This window comes from Schistocerca nitens, chromosome 5 (genome assembly GCF_023898315.1).
Source record: "Schistocerca nitens isolate TAMUIC-IGC-003100 chromosome 5, iqSchNite1.1, whole genome shotgun sequence".
NCBI classification, from domain to species: domain Eukaryota; kingdom Metazoa; phylum Arthropoda; class Insecta; order Orthoptera; family Acrididae; genus Schistocerca; species Schistocerca nitens.
In genome coordinates, this window is record NC_064618.1 from 311,010,136 (window position 1) to 311,030,917 (window position 20,782).

The 20,782-nt window shown below is 44.1% G+C and overlaps 1 protein-coding gene across 1 annotated transcript in view; it reads right to left on the bottom strand.

The window, feature by feature from the left end:
- LOC126260422 (Kv channel-interacting protein 4-like) overlaps positions 1-20,782 on the bottom strand; it is a 575,073-nt gene that overhangs the window by 205,926 nt on the left and 348,365 nt on the right. The gene's annotated exons all lie outside the window — the stretch shown is intronic.

A 20,782-nucleotide genomic window follows, 5' to 3' on the forward strand; every position in this document is an offset into this window, starting at 1 on the left:
GCAGCCGCTAACAGCCACCAACAGCCGATGGAGTCAGCGCCGAGTGCCGCAGCAGCCACTAACAGCCACCAACAGCCGATGGTGTTTCATGGCGACTGGGCGGACGACTGTGAGGAACACTCCTTGCCCATCGTGTCGGACGACACGGGGGGGAATTTACCCCACCAGTGCTGATCCTTTCCCGCCGTCAGTTACAGTGACGAGACAGCCTTACCAGGGTATTGATGGCCAACACGGATGCTGTGGATAGACCTCAAACTTATTGCGTTGCAACTATAAACATCAACATTAAACGGACGCGCGCTAAGTTATCCTTGCTTCAGGATATGTTGAACTCTGCTTCCATCGACATAGCCCTTCTCCAGGAAGTGTACGTCGACGACTTCCCAGGCATGTACGGTTACGATGCTTGCGTCTCTCCAGCTTCCCCAACAGGCAGCGGTGTCGCTGTACTTCTTCGGGAAGGGATAGTGGCGGACGATATCCTGTTTCTGCCTGGGGCAAGAGGAATGGCACTCACAGTACTGGGTGTCCGCCTTATCAATATCTACGCACCTTCCGGGACGGACAAACGTCGCGAACGTTCCCGATTCTTTGCGGAAGACGTCGCCCCGCTCTTCCAAGGCCGCCACGACCATCTGGTGTTTGGAGGTGACTACAATTGCGTACTGGCGCCCAGAGATCAACTCCCACGACATAATCCGTGCCCGGAACTCGGGACGCTAATTCGAGACCTGCAGATGGTGGACACTTGGGAACATCTTCACGGCCACCGACCGGGATTCACGCACTTCACAAGTCACTCTTCCAGTCGTATCGATCAGATTTATGTCTCACGCTCTCTCGCCGCTGGAACACAGGATGCGGAACTGTGGCCTGCAGCATTCTCGGACCACTCAGCTTACATTTGTGCCGTCACCCTGCGGCGGCAACAAGTGTGGAGAAGCCGCAGCCCGTGGAAATTAAACATCGCTCACCTGTCGTACCCGGATTGCCGCCAAGCCGTTGAGGATACGTGGCATTCGTCTGAAAATCGCCTCCGTGCATATCCCACAACGCTCCGCTGGTGGTTGGACTGCGCCAAACCGGCACTGAGGCGAACGTTGATAACCTACGGTCGTGACCACGCTACTTGGCGAAGATATACACTCGACTTTTACTTCCGGGTCCTGCGCGACTGCGATGCTATGGCGCCGTCTCCGGAACGACAAACGGCGGTTCACCGTGCTAAGGCTCAGATCCTCGCTCATGTACGACGCCACCTAGAGGGGGTAGTCATCCGCTCGAGGACGCAGGATCGGATACCGGGCGAACGCCCGTCAATGTTCCACGTCCTTCGTGAACGTAAACGACGCCAACGAGCGCTGATACACTTCATCGACACGGAGGACGGTCATCGCCTCACCACGCAACAAGACATAAACACAGCGTTCTACAATCATTATTCCCAACTCTATTCCGCTCAGACCCCTGATCAGACAGCACTGGAGGACGTCTCTCAGACGATTTACGGCAACGTCACCCCGGCAATGGAAGCGGCCTTGATGGAAGAAATTACAGAAGAAGAAGTGATCGACGCCATTAGAAAAGGAGCTGTCAACAAGTCTCCGGGTCCTGATGGCCTCCCCTTGGAATTTTACCGGACTTTTCAATATTTATTAGCCTCCCGATGGACGGACATCTGTCGCGAACTCCTATCCCCGGACGTGCCGCTCCCTGCGGCCCTTGTGGAAGGGATGATTATTCCTATTCACAAACCGTCCGGTGGCTCACGACTGCAGGACTACCGCCCGTTGACACTATTGAACTGCGACTTTAAGATCTTTTCTCGACTGTTGGCGGCGCGGATACGCCAGACCCTACGAAATGTTATCTCACCCGATCAAACGTCATTAGGAGGCGACAATAATATTCAAACAGCACTCAGTGAATATCGTGACTTGATCTCACTGGCGAGGGCATGTCGTCTGAAGGGTGCACTGGCGACAATCGACTTTAGTCAAGCTTTCGACCGAGTGGACCACAACTATTTGGAAGCGGTCCTCCAACATATGCGGTACCCACAGCCATTCGTCACTGTCGTCATGCGACTACTCCGTGGCGCGATGTCCAAGGTGATCGTCAACGGCCGACCTTCGCGGCCCCTCACCATTTCTCGATCGATACGCCAAGGCTGCCCTCTGTCCACTTTACTTTACGCTGTGGCCATGGAACCTCTCCTCTGCGGCCTGCGCCAACGACTAACGGGTATGACGTTACGAGGCCACACTTTCCGATGTAAAGCGTACGCTGACGACCTGGTGATTGTCATCCGCAACGGTGACGACACCGCTAGCGCACTAAATTGGATAACGAAGTATGGCATGGCCACTGGTAGTCGTATTAACGTCGCAAAATCGGTGGCGATGAACATCGGGGTCGGATTGTCTGAGAACAGTGTCACCCCCTTACAGCTCGGAGATAGTTTGAAATGTCTCGGCATTGACTTTACAGACGATATACGACGGACCGCTGCTCACAACTTTCGACGGCTTTTACGGAATGTTCGGACTGGCATTGCCAACAACCGCCTACGAGCCCTGGACATCGTCCAACGGACCCAGTATGTTAACACACATTTAGCGTCACGCATTCCGCACAGCGCCCAGATATTACCTATACCGGTGATGTTAGCTCGCCGTATACTTGCGGCTTTTGGGTCCTTCGTGAGTTCAGGAATGCTTTTCAAGATAAAATATGAGACTCTCACCCTTCCCCCGGATCGGGGAGGGCTTGGCCTTTATCACGTTTATGACAGAGCGGTCGCCCTATTTGTGAGCACATTAGTCAAACTATGGCACCGCCGTCCGGACAGTCTGCCCAGTTTGTTAATAGAAGAACTAGCACCGCCCTCCCTGTTGCCGCCTGTGCCGTTACACCACGTCCCCTCCTCGCTCTTCTACATCGGTGTCTTTTACCTCGAACTCAGTTACGTTCGACTTGCCTTACCAGCGACTCAACTGGCGACGGCAAAGGCGGTTTATAGGGTCCTGCAACGTGGACGACGCGATAACGTCGTGGAGAGGAAGCACCCGAACGTCAACTGGCGAGTAGTGTGGAGGACAATTCACCACGTAACACTGGACACTGACGTCACGGCGATGTGGTATATCACTGTCAACGGTAAGCAGGTGACCAGATCAAGGCTACATGCGATCCACATGGTAGACTCACCCACGTGCACGAGCTGTGGCGTTCAAGACGACGATGAACACCGTCTTAGCTGTGGCGAGTCTACGGCAGTGTGGCACTTAGTGAGGCAAATGTCAGCATACTTCCTTCGGGTAACGCCGAATCATATCGACCCCAAGACTATCTTATTCCCGGATGAAACGTATTACCCACGCACTAAAACTAATGCAATAACGTGGCTTCGTGGACATGCAGTGCATTATTTGTTTCAAGACGGCACTAAGGACACTCTAGACTTTTGGAACTATTTGCAGGAACGACATTGCAAGATCCTCCGTAACCCTAAGTATCGACAATATTTTTCCAATTTTTTGTGGAGTGCGTTCCACGACCCTCCACGTAGCTGGAACATCACGGGTAAGAGAAGCTAAAATTACAATACGATGATAGAACACTACACGGTACAACGTGGGATCTACTTTCATCATTACGAGAAGTCATACCTGGATGATACAGCAGATGGAGAGTTTCGTTGTGAACCCTCACACTCTGTAGCAGTATTTGCCCCATTTCCTCTTTTTGTCCCCGGTGCGAAAAGGTCTTCGCAGTTTCAGTTTTCCCATCCGGTGCAAGATGTAGCACTGGTTAATGGTGGTATGGATTCCACCCTTCAGTTTTGTTTCATAGTTTCCTTCGCCCCGCACTTTGCTCTCTTTCTTTATGCCTTTTTCTACAACTGTTAGCGTGGTTTTAGTTCTGTGCGTCCCCAACTCGACGCAAAGAGTGCACTTACTAGTTTTCAGTTCCTTACTGTTAAAAAAAATTAAAAAAATAAAAAAATAAATTAAAAAAAATTAAAAATACATAAATGAATAAATAAAAATCACAATAATACACAAACTGCATCCTTTGTACCACTTCACATCCCCAGGATGGGAGGGGGGAGACATCGTGGACAGGCCTCGGGTCGCGACCCCTGCCCACCTTGCCTCCGCCAGCCCACTACCAGAAAAAAAAAGTGGTAGAGCACTTGCCCGCGAAAGGCAAAGGTCCCGAGTTCGAGTCTCGGTCGGGCACTTAAAAAAAAAAAGAAAAAAAAACTAAAAATAGAAAAAAAGCGGTTCCAAGCGCTTCAGTCTGGAACCCCGCGACCGCAACGGTCGCAGGTTCGAATCCTGCCTCGGGCATGGATGTGTGTGACGTCCTAAGGTTAGTTAGGTTTAAGTAGTTCTAAGTTCTAGGGGACTGATGACATCAGATGTTAAGTCCCATAGTGCTCAGAGCCATTTGAACTATTTAAATCAATGCCCACTGGCAGCTAATGTCAAAAATTATTTTGTGTCTTGATTCATAACGGTTGCAGGATCAAAACAGTGTCTGCTTTTTTGGATATTTCCGGAAGAACAGACAACACATATATAAATAAGGTGCACCAACCAACCGATCACTCCAGTATGGATGCTCAGTATGCTTGAACTCTTACGGAAATCAGCGAAATACCGCGGGTAATGAGGATAACGGGCAAGGGGCACTACATCAGTAGTATGTTTATAAGCTGAGAAACTCCGTCTGACAGGAGGCGTGCTACGGTAGTCTCTGCAGTTGCGATGACCACTGTGTCCGTATGGTACAGTGGTCAGCGCGTGTGCCTAACTCGCAGGAGTCCCCGGTTCGAATCCTGGTCTGGCGGTAATTTTCAACTTTACCCTTTGATTTAAATTAATGCCCCCTGACAATTAATGTCATTAATATCTTTGTATCTTAACGATAACAGTCCCAGTTGCAATTTTTCGCTGTTTTGCTATTTGGGAGCAAAATAACTGATGATGGTCGAAGTAGAGAGGATATAAAATGTAGACTGGCAATGGCAAGGAAAGCGTTTCTGAATAAGAAAAATTTGTTAACACCGAGTATAGATTTAAATGTCAGGAAGTCGTTTCTGAAAGTATTTGTATGGAGTGTAGCCATGTACAGAAGTGAAACGTGGACGATAAATAGTTTAGACAAGTAGAGGCTAGAAGCTTTCGAAATGTGGTGCTACAGAAGAATGCTGAAGATTAGATGGGTAGATCACATAACTAATGAGGAGGTATTGAATTGGGGAGAAGATGAGCTTGTGGCACAGCTTGACTAGAAGAAGGGATCGGTTGGTAGGACATGTTCTGAGACATCAAGGGATCACCAATTTAGTATTGGAGGGCAGCGTGGAGGGTAAAAATCGTAGAGGGAGACCAAGAGATGAATACACTAAGCAGATTCAGAAGGATGTAGGCTGTAGAAGGTACTGGGAGATGAAGAAGCTTCCACAGGATAGAGTAGCATGGAGAGCTGCATCAAACCAGTCTCAGGACTGAAGACCACAACAACAACACAACTAACTTTCTTACATTGAGCTTTATATAGTTGAAGATGACTGACATTAAAGTAAACAACTGTAATGCAAAACATAATAAACCACAAAAACCACAGCATATGATAAAATGTTATACATAAAACAATGTTTTCAAATTTGCGAATACTTTCTTGAAAATGAGGATTTATAGATGTACACATAGCAAAAAGATTTTTTCCTGTTGTTTAACAGGAAGAAAATAAATTAGAAAATTTGTTGTAAGATGTTATGGGACCAAACTACTTAGGTCATCGGTCCCTAAGCTTACACACAACTTAATCGAACTTAAACTAACTTACACTATGGACAACACACACACCCATGCCCAAGAGAGGACTCGAACCTCCGACAGGGGGAGCCGCTCGGACCGTAACAAGACGCCCTAAACCGGGCGGCTACCCCGCGCGGCTAGAAGAAAATAAAGAAACCTACTGATGATGCTCTAACTTCAGCGATGTATTTTGTGTAAAAGAAGAAAAAACTGTTTTGCACAAGGCGGATCCACCCAAAAACAAATTTATTCACAAAATAAGTTTTTCATCCAGCATAGGGGTAGTAGGAAGTTAATTCCCTACCAAAAGAAATAGTTGCATTGAAGTGGCATGCCTGCACGCTGCAGCTTGACTCGTCATGCAATAAAGGAGACTACAACAAAAGTAATGTTGACAATGTAATTATGAATAGCTTATAATCATTTACCAAAAACGTAGCTTTAGTTTGACAATAATGTGAAACATGGAACTGATATTAAAGTTCTGAAAATTGGTCTAAACTTAACTCCAAAGAACGAAGGCTAAGTAATCTAGTAGTATGTCCACTCCAGTTTTGCTGTTGGTGACAGTATCTTAAGACCTCTGTCTATCAGCGGTACGCACTGTGACACGCGGCAGATACTTTGACACTGTGCGATGACGCACTAACATGACAGCTGTCTGAGGACTGCTGGGCAACTGGTGGCGACTGCGAGAACCGGCCGAGGGAAACTGTGCATCCGCTTATATCCACAGTCAGCAGATGAATGTTCATTTGCGGAGTATTTGTCCGACGTTAGGAGAAAGCAGGATGTAATTCCTGTTATCAGCGCCTTCTGTGCCGTCAGAGCATAACTATGGCGGATGGATCAGACTGTATTTATGACGTATGACAGAAGTATAATACAATTCCTACAGACCTATATCATTGACGTCGGTTTGCAGTAGGGTTTTGGAGCATATACTGTATTCAAACATTATGAATCACCTCGAAGGGAACGATCTATTGATACGCAATCAGCATGGTTTCAGAAAACATCGTTCTTGTGCAACGCAGCTAGCTCTTTATTCGCACGAAGTTATGGCCGCTATCGACAGGGGATCTCAGGTTGATTCCGTATTTCTAGATTTCCGGAAAGCTTTTGACACCGTTCCTCACAAGCGACTTCTAATCAAGCTGCGGGCCTATGGGGTATCGTCTCAGTTGTGCGACTGGATTCGTGATTTCCTGTCAGGAAGGTCGCAGTTCGTAGTAATAGACGGCAAATCATCGAGTAAAACTGAAGTGATATCAGGTGTTCCCCAGGGAAGCGTCCTGGGACGTCTGCTGTTCCTGATCTATATAAACGACCTGGGTGACAATCTGAGCAGTTCTCTCAGGTTGTTCGCAGATGATGCTGTATTTACCGTCTAGTAAGGTCATCCGAAAACTTGTATCAGTTGCAAAGCGATTTAGAAAAGATTGCTGTATGGTGTGGCAGGTGGCAGTTGACGCTAAATAACGAAAAGTGTGAGGTGATTCACATGAGTTCCAAAAGAAATCCGTTGGAATTTGATTACTCGATAAATAGTAAAATTCTCAAGGCTGTCAATTCAACTAAGTACCTGGGTGTTAAAATTACGAACAACTTCAGTTGGAAAGACCACATTACACTCGTTCGTCCTCTGTTAGAATATTGCTGCGCGGTGTGGGATCCTTACCAGGTGGGATTGACGGAGGACATCGAAAGGGTGCAAAAAAGGGCAGCTCGTTTTGTATTATCACGTAGTAGGGGAGAGAGTGTGGCAAATATGATACGCGAATTGGGATGGAAGTCATTACAGCAAAGACGTTTTTCGTCGCGGCGAGATCTATTTACGAAATTTGAGTCACCAACTTTCTCTTCCGAATGCGAAAATATTTTGTTGAGCCCAACCTACATAGGTAGGAATGATCATCAAAATAAAATAAGAGAAATCAGAGCTCGAACAGAAAGGTTTAGGTGTTCGTTTTTCCCGCGCGCTGTTCGGGAGTGGAATGGTAGAGAGATAGTATGATTGTGGTTTGACGAACCCTCTGCCAAGCACTTAAATGTGAATTGCAGAGTAGTCATGTAGATGTAGATGTAGATGTAGGTGCGCCCTCTGTGGAGACTAACCACAACTGTGTGGTGCCGCTCTGAAGACTGGCCCTGCAGCGTGTACATGGCTGTGAACCGTATCTGACGGTGAATAAGTCAGTTTCTACATCGTTATTTTTTTAACTTAGTCGTTTGTAGAATTCGAAGTGCAAGCTTCCAACTTCACACAGAGAAATGTGGGGATTGATGTGTGGTAACATCACAAGTATCTCACTTGAACATGAAGAAGCTGGTCATCTACCTATCAACGTACGAAAACATATCTGTTCCCTGAAAGAGGAAAGGCATGACGGCCGAGAAGCTGTAGTATGACTGTTTATTGATCGACTACCTTCGATAGGATTGTCATATTATGGTAGACGAAATTAGTGATATTGTTTTTGTCGACTGTGCTTCACAGTTTTCACAAATCTTATATATGACATACTGTAGTAGCACGTGGAACTGCTGCAAATTGGGTTTTAATTTAACGACCGGTTTCACTCAGAGACCATTTCCAGTACTTGTCGTACTACGTTTTGAATTCAGGACAATTTTCATGCAAAAATGATTTTGAAAATTATAGTAAAATACGAGCAATACTTAACAAATGTTTGTTAATAGCAGCTATAGCATACATATAGAGGAAAAAACTTCAAAATATAATACAGGGTGTTTCAAAAATGACCGGTATATTTGAAACGGCAATAAAAACTAAACGAGCAGCGATAGAAATACACCGTTTGTTGCAATATGCTTGGGACAACAGTACATTTTCAGGCAGACAAACTTTCGAAATTACAGTAGTTACAATTTTCAACAACAGATGGCGGTGCGGTCTGGGAAACTCCATAGTACGATATTTTTCACATATCCACCATGCGTAGCAATAATATGGCGTAGTATCTGAATGAAATTACCCGAAACCTTTGACAACGTGTCTGGCGGAATGGCTTCACATGCAGATGAGATGTACTGCTTCAGCTGTTCAATTGTTTCTGGATTCTGGCGGTACACCTGGTCTTTCAAGTGTCCCCACAGAAAGAAGTCACAGGGGTTCATGTCTGGCGAATAGGGAGGCCAATCCACGCCGCCTCCTGTATGTTTCGGATAGCCCAAAGCAATCACACGATCATCGAAATATTCATTCAGGAAATTAAAGACGTCGGCCTTGCGATGTGGCCGGGCACCATCTTGCATAAACCACGAGGTGTTCGCAGTGTCGTCTAAGGCAGTTTGTACCGCCACAAATTCACGAAGAATGTCCAGATAGCGTGATGCAGTAATCGTTTCGGATCTGAAAAATGGGCCAATGATTCCTTTGGAAGAAATGGCGGCCCAGACCAGTACTTTTTGAGGATGCAGGGACGATGGGACTGCAACATGGGGCTTTTCGGTTCCCCATATGCGCCAATTCTGTTTATTGACGAAGCCGTCCAGGTAAAAATAAGCTTCGTCAGTAAACCAAATGCTGCCCACATGCATATCGCCGTCATCAATCCTGTGCACTATATCGTTAGCGAATGTCTCTCGTGCAGCAATGGTAGCGGCGCTGAGGGGTTGCCGGGTTTGAATTTTGTATGGATAGAGGTGTAAACTCTGGCGCATGAGACGATACGTGGACGTTGGCGTCATTTGGACCGCAGCTGCAACACGGCGAACGGAAACCCGAGGCCGCTGTTGGATCACCTGCTGCACTAGCTGCGCGTTGCCCTCTGTGGTTGCCGTACGCGGTCGCCCTACCTTTCCAGCACGTTCATCCGTCACGTTCCCAGTCCGTTGAAATTTTTTTCAAACAGATCCTTTATTGTATCGCTTTTCGGTCCTTTGGTTACATTAAACCTCCGTATAAAACTTCGTCTTGTTGCAACAACACTGTGTTCTAGGCGGTGGAATTCCAACACCAGAAAAATCCTCTGTTCTAAGGAATAAACCATGTTGTCTACAGCACACTTGCACGTTGTGAACAGCACACGCTTACAGCAGAAAGACGAGGTACAGAATGGCGCACCCACAGACTGCGTTGTCTTCTGTATCTTTCACATCACTTGCAGCGCCATCTGTTGTTGAAAATTGTAACTACTGTAATTTCGAAAGTTTGTCTACCTGAAAATGTACTGTTGTCCCAAGCATATTGCAACATACGGTGTATTTCTATCGCTGCTCGTTTAGATTTTATTGCCGTTTCAAATATACCGGTCATTTTTGAAACACCCTGTATTTATAAATAATATTTTGTTATGCAAAGATAGATGCATGAAGTATCAATTACGCGATTACCCAAAGAATATAGAAGATAAAACAGTAAAGAGTTGGCATCATATAATAAAATATCACGAAAACTGTCAATATATTTTTTGTTTTTCAGTAAAAGTTGTTCATTCAAAATAAAATTTGTATCTTCAGTAAAATGTAAAAAAAATTCTATTTGTTTCGTGAGATCGATATATTGTAGCCACTGCAAAAAATTTTACATTTTCAAGCAGATTGCAGCTGATCTTTCATCAAAAGGTCTGTCCGTTTTTCTACTTGATTTTTGTGAGTAATGTTGTGAGTCCACTATTACAAGACATGGCCTGTAGTCAGGCAGCTAGCTGGTGGGGATACCACCTTTAGGTGTCCCAGCATTCCTGTTTTTCTTTAGGGATTGTCTCCCCTTAGATGGTTGGATGGTTCACTGCGGCTATGGTTTCATCTCCCACAGGTTTGTAGGGTGTCCTTCCCTGTTTTCAATAAAGGTTGTCTCCTCTAGGAGGGTCGCCTTCCCTGCGCCTAAGAGTCCCCTCCCCCCCCCCCCCCCCATCCCCTCATCGCCTTGTGTTTTGGGCTGCTCTCCGTCTGATTCCGGGTCAAAAGACCTGTCTGGCTATGGTGGCCCTGCCACGATCTTGCGCCTCCTCCAGTATAACTCTCTCGATTACAGGTGAGTGCACAAACCTCCTCGCCACGGTAAGGCTAGGAGGAAAAAATTTTACAAGGTTAATATTTTGACACTTGATTTATTATGTATGAATTTAACACATGCTATTAACAAAAATTTGCAGTTATTGCTTGTACTTTATTGCACTTTTCAAATATCTTTTCAGCATGAAAATTGTCCTGTACCCATAACGTTATGTAAAAGGTTCTTGAAAATGATCTTTGACTGAAAGAGGTTGTACAATTAAGAATCAATTATACAGCGGCTTAGGGTGTTAAAATTTACCGTTTCTCAGTAATAACTGGTTTTTTCGAGTCATTGCAATACTGCAAGCTGTCCAGTAGTTTGACTGATCTGCCCAGTCAGACTTTTGACCTGTTGTTTGCTGTCATACTGATTCGGTGTCGGGCTGTTCTTGCTCCAAAGGTACACGTGTGACTGTAATAACTAGAATAGTGATATGATTATGTGACACATGTATTCTAACCGACTACTGTTACTCTTCGCCGGCCGCTGTGACCGAGCAGTTCTAGGCGCTTCAGTCTGGAACCGCGCGACCGCTACGGTCGCAGGTTCGAATCCTGCTTCGGGCATGGATGTGTGCGATGTCTTTAGGTTAGTTGGGTTTAAGTAGTTCTAAGTTCTAGGGGACTGATGACCTCAGATGTTAAGTCCCGTAGTGCTCAGAGCCATTTGAACCATTTTGTTACTCTTCAATGTAACTATCACACTGAACATATTTTGATGAAAAAGGATGTTGACAATGAACAAGAAGGTCTGTTACGTCTTGAACTCACTAAAGGGCCTCTACGTCGATCTAAGCGAGCGAGGTGGGGTAATTGTTAGCACACTGGACTTGCATTCGGGAGGACGACGGTTCAAACCCGCGTCCGGCCATCCTGATTTAGGTTTTCCGTGATTTCCCTAAATCGCTTCAGGTAAATGCCGGAATGGTTCCTTTGAAAGGGCACGGCAGACTTCCCTCCTCATACTTCCCTAATCCGATAGGGCCGATGACCTCCCTGTTTGGTTCCCTCCCCAAGACCAATTAACCAACCAACCAACGTCGAACTAAAGTCGATTCACAGTACAAGAATGTGCGAACTATTGTAATTTTTCCCTTGAGATATCCCTTGTCATTTTTGATTCTGTTCGCTCTCCGTAAAGAAAAATATGCTGTTCTGTATGTCACAATACTACTGGCACAATAAATACTTCACTACCCTATTCGCCCTAACGTTTCCGCGCCCGACTCGTTCATTCCGAGAGCCGCTGATCTCGCATACTAATTGCCTACATGTCAAAAGCTCATCCCATTCCGAGCCGAAGGGACATCCCTGCGCCACCAGTAATCTTGGGTGCAGCAGAGATGGGTACAATGTCGCGGTGTATATCTGTACTCCTACAATACCCTGAAGCATGAACCATTGTAAGTATTTATCTGATAGTGGATCATTCTAACAAGCAGTATGACAGATTTCGCCATCTAGAAAATAATGCTATCGAAACTAATTGATGAATAAATAAAGTCATATTGCAGTTTGTAGGGTAACGGACGTACACAGGAGCGCTCGATATAATTTCGCGCGCCTGTCATAAGGGACAGAGCTCAAGCACTGCTCCTTCTAGCCAGGTAAGTGGGGGGAGGGGCGGAGGAGACACAGCGAACTCGCGGTGGAGTTCCCTACCGCCAACATAGTCACGTCAGCACGCATGGACGAAAGAGCTGTCATGGATAGAACACTCGCTGAAATAAAATACACTGATGAGCCAAAACATTATGACCACTGCCCACCAAGACGTTGGTTGCCGCCTGGTGGCGTTTCGGGCATGTCATGCAATAACGAGAGCATGTAAGCGGAAGAGAGGCGGACAGGGGATCACCATACCGAAGACATGGGCTGCAAATGGGGGGAGAGACTGAAATAAGCAACTATGACAAACCTGATGACTGGATGTACAGTTTGTCATGTTCAGATGATGTACATGTGAATGCACTGAGCTTCGATTACTGTAGTTTTGTGCCTTTAGATGGAGCCTTGTGGTTTAGAAATCGATAGAATTGCACTGCAAAACAGAATATGGAAATTAAAAGGTGGTACAAAGTATTTATTTTCCGCGTGATGTTTTTTCTGTACTTCAGCACTCGTTTAGGGATATTACGTGGTGGTTTCGAATCTCTGCCGCACGAAACAAGACACATTAACAGTCAAAACACTGTAACAGACAGAGGATAGTTTTCACGATTCACGCAGAATTGTCGCACACGACTTGACTTCCTCGCGTTAAATAACGACTGTCACACCTTAAATTTGAATCAGTTTTAGAACAAAATGAATTTGTCGTGAAGATAGTGGCTGCCTTTTTGACAAATCACAAAAAATGCTTTGTATCACTAACCCATATCGGCAAACACTGGTCATCCGAAGTAGGACAGAGAAAGAAAACGATATCAGTTTCACTTTGCCAACTCCACACATATGGTGCTACACAAAGACATGAATCGAGCATTACCTGTTTTTCATATCGATTGAGAACAGTATCAGATGGTCACCAAGTAGTATTTTTATCAGACTGCGTAAAACGCGGGGCGCAAGTAGTGCATGACGACTGCTGCAGACATTCCTCAGTAGGGCATGGTTGTCTGTCCGTTAGCCAGCGCGATAGCTCAGCGATCTGGTGACTGGCCACCCTGTGTAAAAAACAAAACGTGAGAGATCCGTGCGACATCCGCAAAGAACCACTGACGACATAACGATGAACAAACAGATCGGAAAAAAATTGTTTAAGCGCTTGTCTGCAAATGGGAAGGTCGCGGGATCGAAGCGTGCTCGGACTACAGAATTGCCAGTGTGCGTTTTAAGTTACCGATATGAGGAGTAGGTCGCCAGGAAAGACACGTGGTTTGGAGTTCACGTTAAACCGAAGGTCCCCTTTCCCCGGTTGGATAGTTGGGGTGGGTTAAGGAGACAGGAGTCGGCGAAGTGGCGTCCAGTTGAAAGACTTGCTTCAGGCGTTTGAGCCACAAGAAATTACTTGTCTACTGTTACTGTCGCGCCATTGTTTTACCCCACAATCCTTATATGCTGGCCCGCGACGTCTGCGGGCAGCGTAGGAAACGTTTATGGTAATGGGTTAATTAAAATTCCCTCTAAAATAAAGGCTCGTTTAAAAAAATTGTAAGAAACGTTGTATTTGTAATAGACTTACTCAAGAAGTTTAAAAACGAATCACACACAAAGAGGAATTACAGTATCAAAACGATATGCCAAACTCTCAAGTTAAGATTTTGTGGCATTACTTTTTCTTCCACCTCTCTTCTGACAGGTTTATTCTGTGCCAGCCACTTCACATCAGAACAGCACTTGCATCAAACTTCCTTAATTATTTGTTGGCTACATTCCTATGTCCGTTCCCCTCCCCCAGACTTTTTATCCTCTATAGCTGCCTCTAGTACCATGGAAATCACTCTTTTATGTCTTATCATCCTGTTCCTTCTACTCAGTGTGTTTCCCGTATGTTCCTCTCCTCACCGATTTCGTGGAGAACCTCCCCATTCCTTATGCTACCAGTCCACCCAATTTTCAACATTCTTCAGTAGCAGCACGTTACAACGCTTCGATTCTCTTTTTTTCCGGTTTTCCCACCGTCCAGGATTCGCTTTCATACAATGTTGTGCTCTAGGCGCACATCTCAGAACTTTCTTTCTCACGTTAATGCCCATGTTTGATACTAGTAGACTTCAGTTGCCAGGAATGATTCATTTGCCTGTGATAGTGTGCTTCTTGACGTCTCCTGCGCAGATGAATGGTGTCTGTATGTAGCTGTACACAAGACAGCTATGACTGGTAATAAGGCCCACCTACAGGAGGAACTTGGACGGATTGAGATGCCACCATTTTGATAGGAACAGAACCATTCGACGAGATGAATGTTTCAATCTCGGACGACATTCCCTGCTTGCGAAATACTGTTCAATATTCGTCCGACAGGTGACTGTCAAATTCAGTGTAGTACTTGGCTTTCTTTAGAATACTTACTCCGACCGAGTATTCACGGCCAACCACACCTGTAGATTCTACTTGAACGATAAATCAAAACAAGAAAAGTCCAGAGTTGCTGAACAGTGCATTTCCACACCTCATGGAGATTCTATTTGTTATTGTATCGGTCGAGATTCACCGTTGATCTCACACTACTCACGTCGGAAGATCCTCAAGGCTTTGCAATCCAAACCGAAGGTGAGTGACCCTCCTCAAGAAGTTGAACAGGAAATGTTCAAAACCATGGCCTTTCTGCCGCTTGTAGGGAGCCTTGCTTCTAAACATAAAGTCACGGCTATTTTTCTGTGAGCAACAAAGATGACCACCATCGATGGCTGTGTGAAGGATAACTCGATTCTACGCGAGATATAAGATTCCCTGTCAGTGTGATTTTTCTTATATTGGACATACTTTACGTACAATTGAAGAACTGTGCACGAAACGTCGATGCTATAACCACGTGCTACACACTGATAAATTTGCCGTGGTGGAGCGCTTTGAACAGGGGGGCGCGGTATGGACTACGAGAAGGTTTAGATATTAACTTGTTTTATACTTTTGGAATTCAATTTGAAATACGTATAACGAGTGATTTAATTAACCATAGTGATGGTTTTAAGACTGACAAAACGTTGAACCCGGCACTGGGAATAGTTAACCGTTGAAGACAGCGGTATCATTTCCCCGTCGACAAGAATCTATGAGGCAATACTTGTATGCTTAACAGAATGCATCACGATAGCATATATTACCGCCGCCAGTGCGTTATTTCTTTCACTATGGTTAGGCAGCTACATAAGGTATGTAAGGCGGACGGCAGCGTTTTAGTATCAGCCTTTCCGGCTCCTTCCAGAGATAGCTGTACGACTTACATGCGAAATATTAGTAACAGACAAAGCTTGGTTGTGGTTGAATATGCGAAGTATTGCTCCATGAGAGCAGCAAGACACACAACATAAATTTTATTTCCTTTTCGTTTTCTGATTTTCATGATAGCCAGTGGTGGTCGATACCGGTTAGCGATATAAAACAGTAAAATGTAGGTCATGTCAAAAAATTATTTAATTCTTCAGCTGTGAGAGTCATCAGTTATGATAAAGTTGGAATTGCTCTAGGCTGGAAAGCACACACACACACACACACACACACACACACACACACACACACACACAAACGGAAGCGCGCATTCGCACTCACATTATATGCATACAGTCTGAACCAAAGTTCTTACACTCAGTCGCCACAGCGTGATTTTTCATTGCATATCAACAGTACAAACACGATTAACAAAACTTCGCTCCTTGGATATTTTCGATGAAAAATGGACGTCAAGAAATGGCACTTTGCAACACTTTAATAATATGTACGAGAAATACGCCATTCGGTAGTGTGTAACAGTACTGCCAAGCTACTGCGCGGGTAGAGTTTTGCTTTAGAATTTTAGAATTAGAGAGTTAGACTTTGGGTGCAGGACCAATTTTTATTTTTTATTTTCTAGTATTGAACTGTCCAATATTGCTGCAGTATACATCGCTTCATGAACTATACACATCCTGCAAGTAGAGTATTTCACATTGAACTAGACAGTTATTTGTCTGACATATCCGAAATATTCATAGTATGGTAATCAATTTAAAAAAAGTTATCTTATAGCAAGTGAAAGAGAGGGAAAGACAGAGTTATGTAGTGAGAGGGATCTACGTGTGTGTGTGATAAACCCCTTCCCTGCAAAACTTCCTCCCTACACACCTCCTCTGCTTTACCACAGATGAGGTGTCACTGATCTCATTCGTACTGAGGCTACAGTACACGCGAGGTGTATAGTTGCTTCCACCACCCTGACTGGAATGCGTAAGTTCTGAATAACGTTCACCAACCCAGTCTTCTGTAATTGTTCTCCCCTCCGTAGAAAACAGCACGTAGGTCGTGAATCAGGTACCCCGAGTCTCTAATAAACTCTTACCGAGGAACTGGTATTGTACAAATAATTAAATTTTCGATTAGTTTGTTTATATGGGATGCTACTCGCTTTTTATAAACAGAATAAGAGAAACTGCACAGTTATAGTCCACTTCATAATTCACAAATAATTTCCCTTCTTCACACTTTCATAGAAAATAAATGAAATAATGACTTGCGTGTCTACGTAATTACTATCACACTAGTTCTCAGTTACATGTCCAAAAAATCAGAGATTGCTAATTAAGTTCTTAACCGATACGAACGTGGTAGACGACGTGTCTGTCCTCCGAGACTGCCGAATCAGCTCTGATCTTACTGCCGAACCACTTCCGAAGATCTGCGAAGTGATTCGCCTACCTTTTCGTTCAGGAGTTGTTTATTAATCTTCTAGTAATTTGAAATAACAGGATGTTAGCCTGCTACTGATAGATGCTTTTATATGAAAGCCAAGTAAATTCACTGTTTAGTTTTTCTAATATTAATAACAGAAGTTTATCATTTTGGTGCGCTACTTCCGAATACAGCAGCCAATCGCGAAGTACAACAATGAGGGCGGTCTTCCTCACGATACCTACACCGAATAAACCGTCTGTACCAGCACCTCACACCACACTACGTCATCTTCTCACAGCTGGCCCCTCAACTGCTCTAAGAAGAGCTTCTTGTGACTGAATATGACGGCTGTAAAACCAGAAATGTTACAGTCCATCATAGAACAGAAATAACTACAAAAATCATCACTTTGGGGATGTCATGCACACTACATCAGTAAAAAGTAAGTAAAGTTAGAGAGAGGAAATGGAAAGAAGAACAGAAAAGAGAAGGAAAGAAATTAGTATAATTAGTAATATCAGAAACTGGGTCCGTCTTGCTGCAAAAAACCTTGTTATTCGTTTCTTTCTTTAGTCTCTCAAACTATTTCGGCGACAATTATCACCATCATCAGTGTTTTTTTTTAAATCTAAAACATGAAGAAAATAGCACGTTTATAAACACACAGTAACACATTATTACATTTTTTACTATTCGTTTTTTGAAATCTTGTTTACTATGGATACTTTCATGCTACCTTATTTATTGTATGTTACAGCATGTTTTGAACAATTACAGCATGTTTTAAGTAATTATTGTCGCTGTTTGCGACATATTGTCTGTGCGCTTTTTTTCTGTTGCCGTTTTTTACTTAGCGAACATCATGTCATCTGCAACCATGTGAACGGCTGTTGTTGTTGTTGTTGTTGTTGTGGTCTTCAATCCAGAGACTGGTTTGATGCAGATCTCCATGCTACTCTATCCTGTGCAAGCTTCTTCATCTCCCAGTACCTACTGCAACCTACATCCTTCTGAATCTGTTTAGTGTACTCATCTCTTGGTCTCCCTCGACGATTTTTACCCTCCACGCTGCCCTCCAATACTAAACTGGTGATCCCTTGATGCCTCAGAATTTGTCCTACCAACCGAATCCTTCTTCTAGTCAAGTTGTGTCACAAATTTCTCTTCTCCCCAATTCTGGTCAATATCTCCTCATTAGTTGTGTGATCTACCCATCTAATCTTCAGCATTCTTCTGTAGCACCACATTTCGAAAGCTTCTAGCCTCTTCTTGTCTAAACTATTTATCGTCCACGTTTCACTTCGATACATGGTACACTCCATACTAAAACTTTCAGAAACGACTTCCTGACACTGAAATCTATACTCGATGTTAACAAATTTCTCTTCTTCAGAAACGCTTTTCCTTGCCATTGGCAGTCTACATTTTATATCCTCTCTACTTCGACCATCGTGAGTTATTTTGCTCCCCAAATAGCAAAACTCATTCACTACTTGAAGCGTCTCATTTCCTAATCTAATTCCCGCAGCATCACCCGATTTAATTCGACTACATTCCATTATCCTCGTTTTGCTTTTGTTGATGTTCATCTTATATCCTCCTTTCAAGACACTGTCCATGCCGTTCAGCTGCTCTCCCAGGTTCTTTGCTGTCTCTGAAAGAATTACAATGTCATCGACAAACCTCAAAGTTTTTATTTCTTCTCCATGGATTTTAATACCTACTCCAAATTTTTCTTTTGTTTCCTTTACTGCTTACTCACTCGCTTCCCGACCACTGCTTCCCTTTCATGCCCCGCGACTCTTGTAACTGCCATTTGGTTTCTGTACAAATTGTAAATAGCCTTTCGCTCCTTGTATTTTACCCCTGCCACCTTCAGAATATGAAAGAGTATTCCAAACAACATTGTCAAAAGCTTTCTCTAAGTCTACAAATGCTAGAAATGTAGGCTTGCCTTTCCTTAATCTATTCTCTAAGATAAGTTGCATGGTCAATATTGCCTCACGTGTTGAACGGCTGTTAGTAAACAAAATACTAAAAGGTGAACTTCGTATGTCAGCAATGTATACTTGAGGTTGTGGTAGTGTTGTGGAAACCAGTTATTTGGTGTGTACTGAGCTGTTACTTAGCTATTCGTGTACTCACGTTCGTTGGATGGTATGTAGCTGCTTTTATACACAGGAAAACAAAACTTTCGCACTTTGTTTCTGATCCAGAATATTACACAATATTGCTGTTCGCGTGTGTGGCGAGAAGGGCTATGAAAAACTGTAGCGCGAATTACGACGACTTCTGCTCATTATTTATGTCTCTGTAGGTGATGGGGAAGTGGTTCTTTTGCGTGTGTGTGCTTTCTGTTCGGTGTCCTTGGTCAGTTCTCTCAGAGCGGTAAAGAGTGTGTTGTTGCAAAGTGTTGTGTTTTCGTTTATTACATTTTTCCCTTCGACTATAGCCTTTTGCATGTAGTAATTTTCTTCTATTGTTAGTTGTCGGTATAGACTGTTGCTATTTCTCAGAATGTGTAGATCTTTTTCGATATTATTGGGGATATGGTTTTTGTTCATTAGATGTTCTGCAAAAGTTGAATGCGTGCTGTCACTCTTTAGAGCTCTCATGTGCTCTGTGTACCTCGTTCGGAAGTTTCTGCTTGTTTGTCCTATGTATTGGGCCTGACAGGAGTTGTAAGTGAGTTGATACATTCCAGTGTTGCTGAATTTGTCTGAGGTTTTTTCTGACTGGTCTTAGTCTTTTCTGAGCTGTGTTGTTTGCTCTGAATGTCATTGGGATCCCTTGCTTTTTTCAAGGTGTTTCCTATTCTATGTGATATTTTGTTATTGTATGTTAGTGTGTACCATCTCTCTCTTTTTTCTGAGGTGGTGTGGTCTGCTGTGTTGTCTGTGTGTACTGCATGTTTCTGTTTTACCTTGTTGTTGAGTTTGTTTATGATGTCTGTTTTGTAGTCGTTTTCAATAGCAATTTGTTTGATTATATTTAGTTCCTGTGTGTAGTCTTCTGTTTTAAGAGGTGTTCTGTTTATCCTGTGGAGAATGTGTTTGAAACTGGCATATTTATGCACTGTTTGCATGGTTGGATGAGGTGTGGATAACAGTGCTTGTGGATGTGGGTTTTCTGTAGATGGACAATTCATATTTGTGGTTGTTTCTTGTGACTGTAAGAGCAAGAAATTTAGTTTCTTGTTGTTTTCTGTTTCCATTATGAAGTGCAGTTGTAGGTGTACTGTGTTGGTGTTACTGTGTAGCTCTTCTATCCTGGTATGTGTTTCATCTACAAGACAGATTATGTCATCCACATATCGGTACCAGTAGATTATTTTATACCCTCCTTGTTTTACAATGTTCTTGAATATTGTGTTCTCTATATGGTCCAAGAAAATGTTAGTTAAGGTTCCACTGTTGGGTGACACCATGGGTTCAAATGGCTCTGAGCACTACGCGACTTAACTTCTGAGTCATCAGTCACCTACAACTTAGAACTAATTAAACCTAACTAACCTAAGGACATCACACACATCTATGCCCGAGGCAGGTTTCGAACCTGCGACCGTAGCGGTCGCTCGGCTCCAGACTGCAGCGCCTAGAACCGCACGGCCA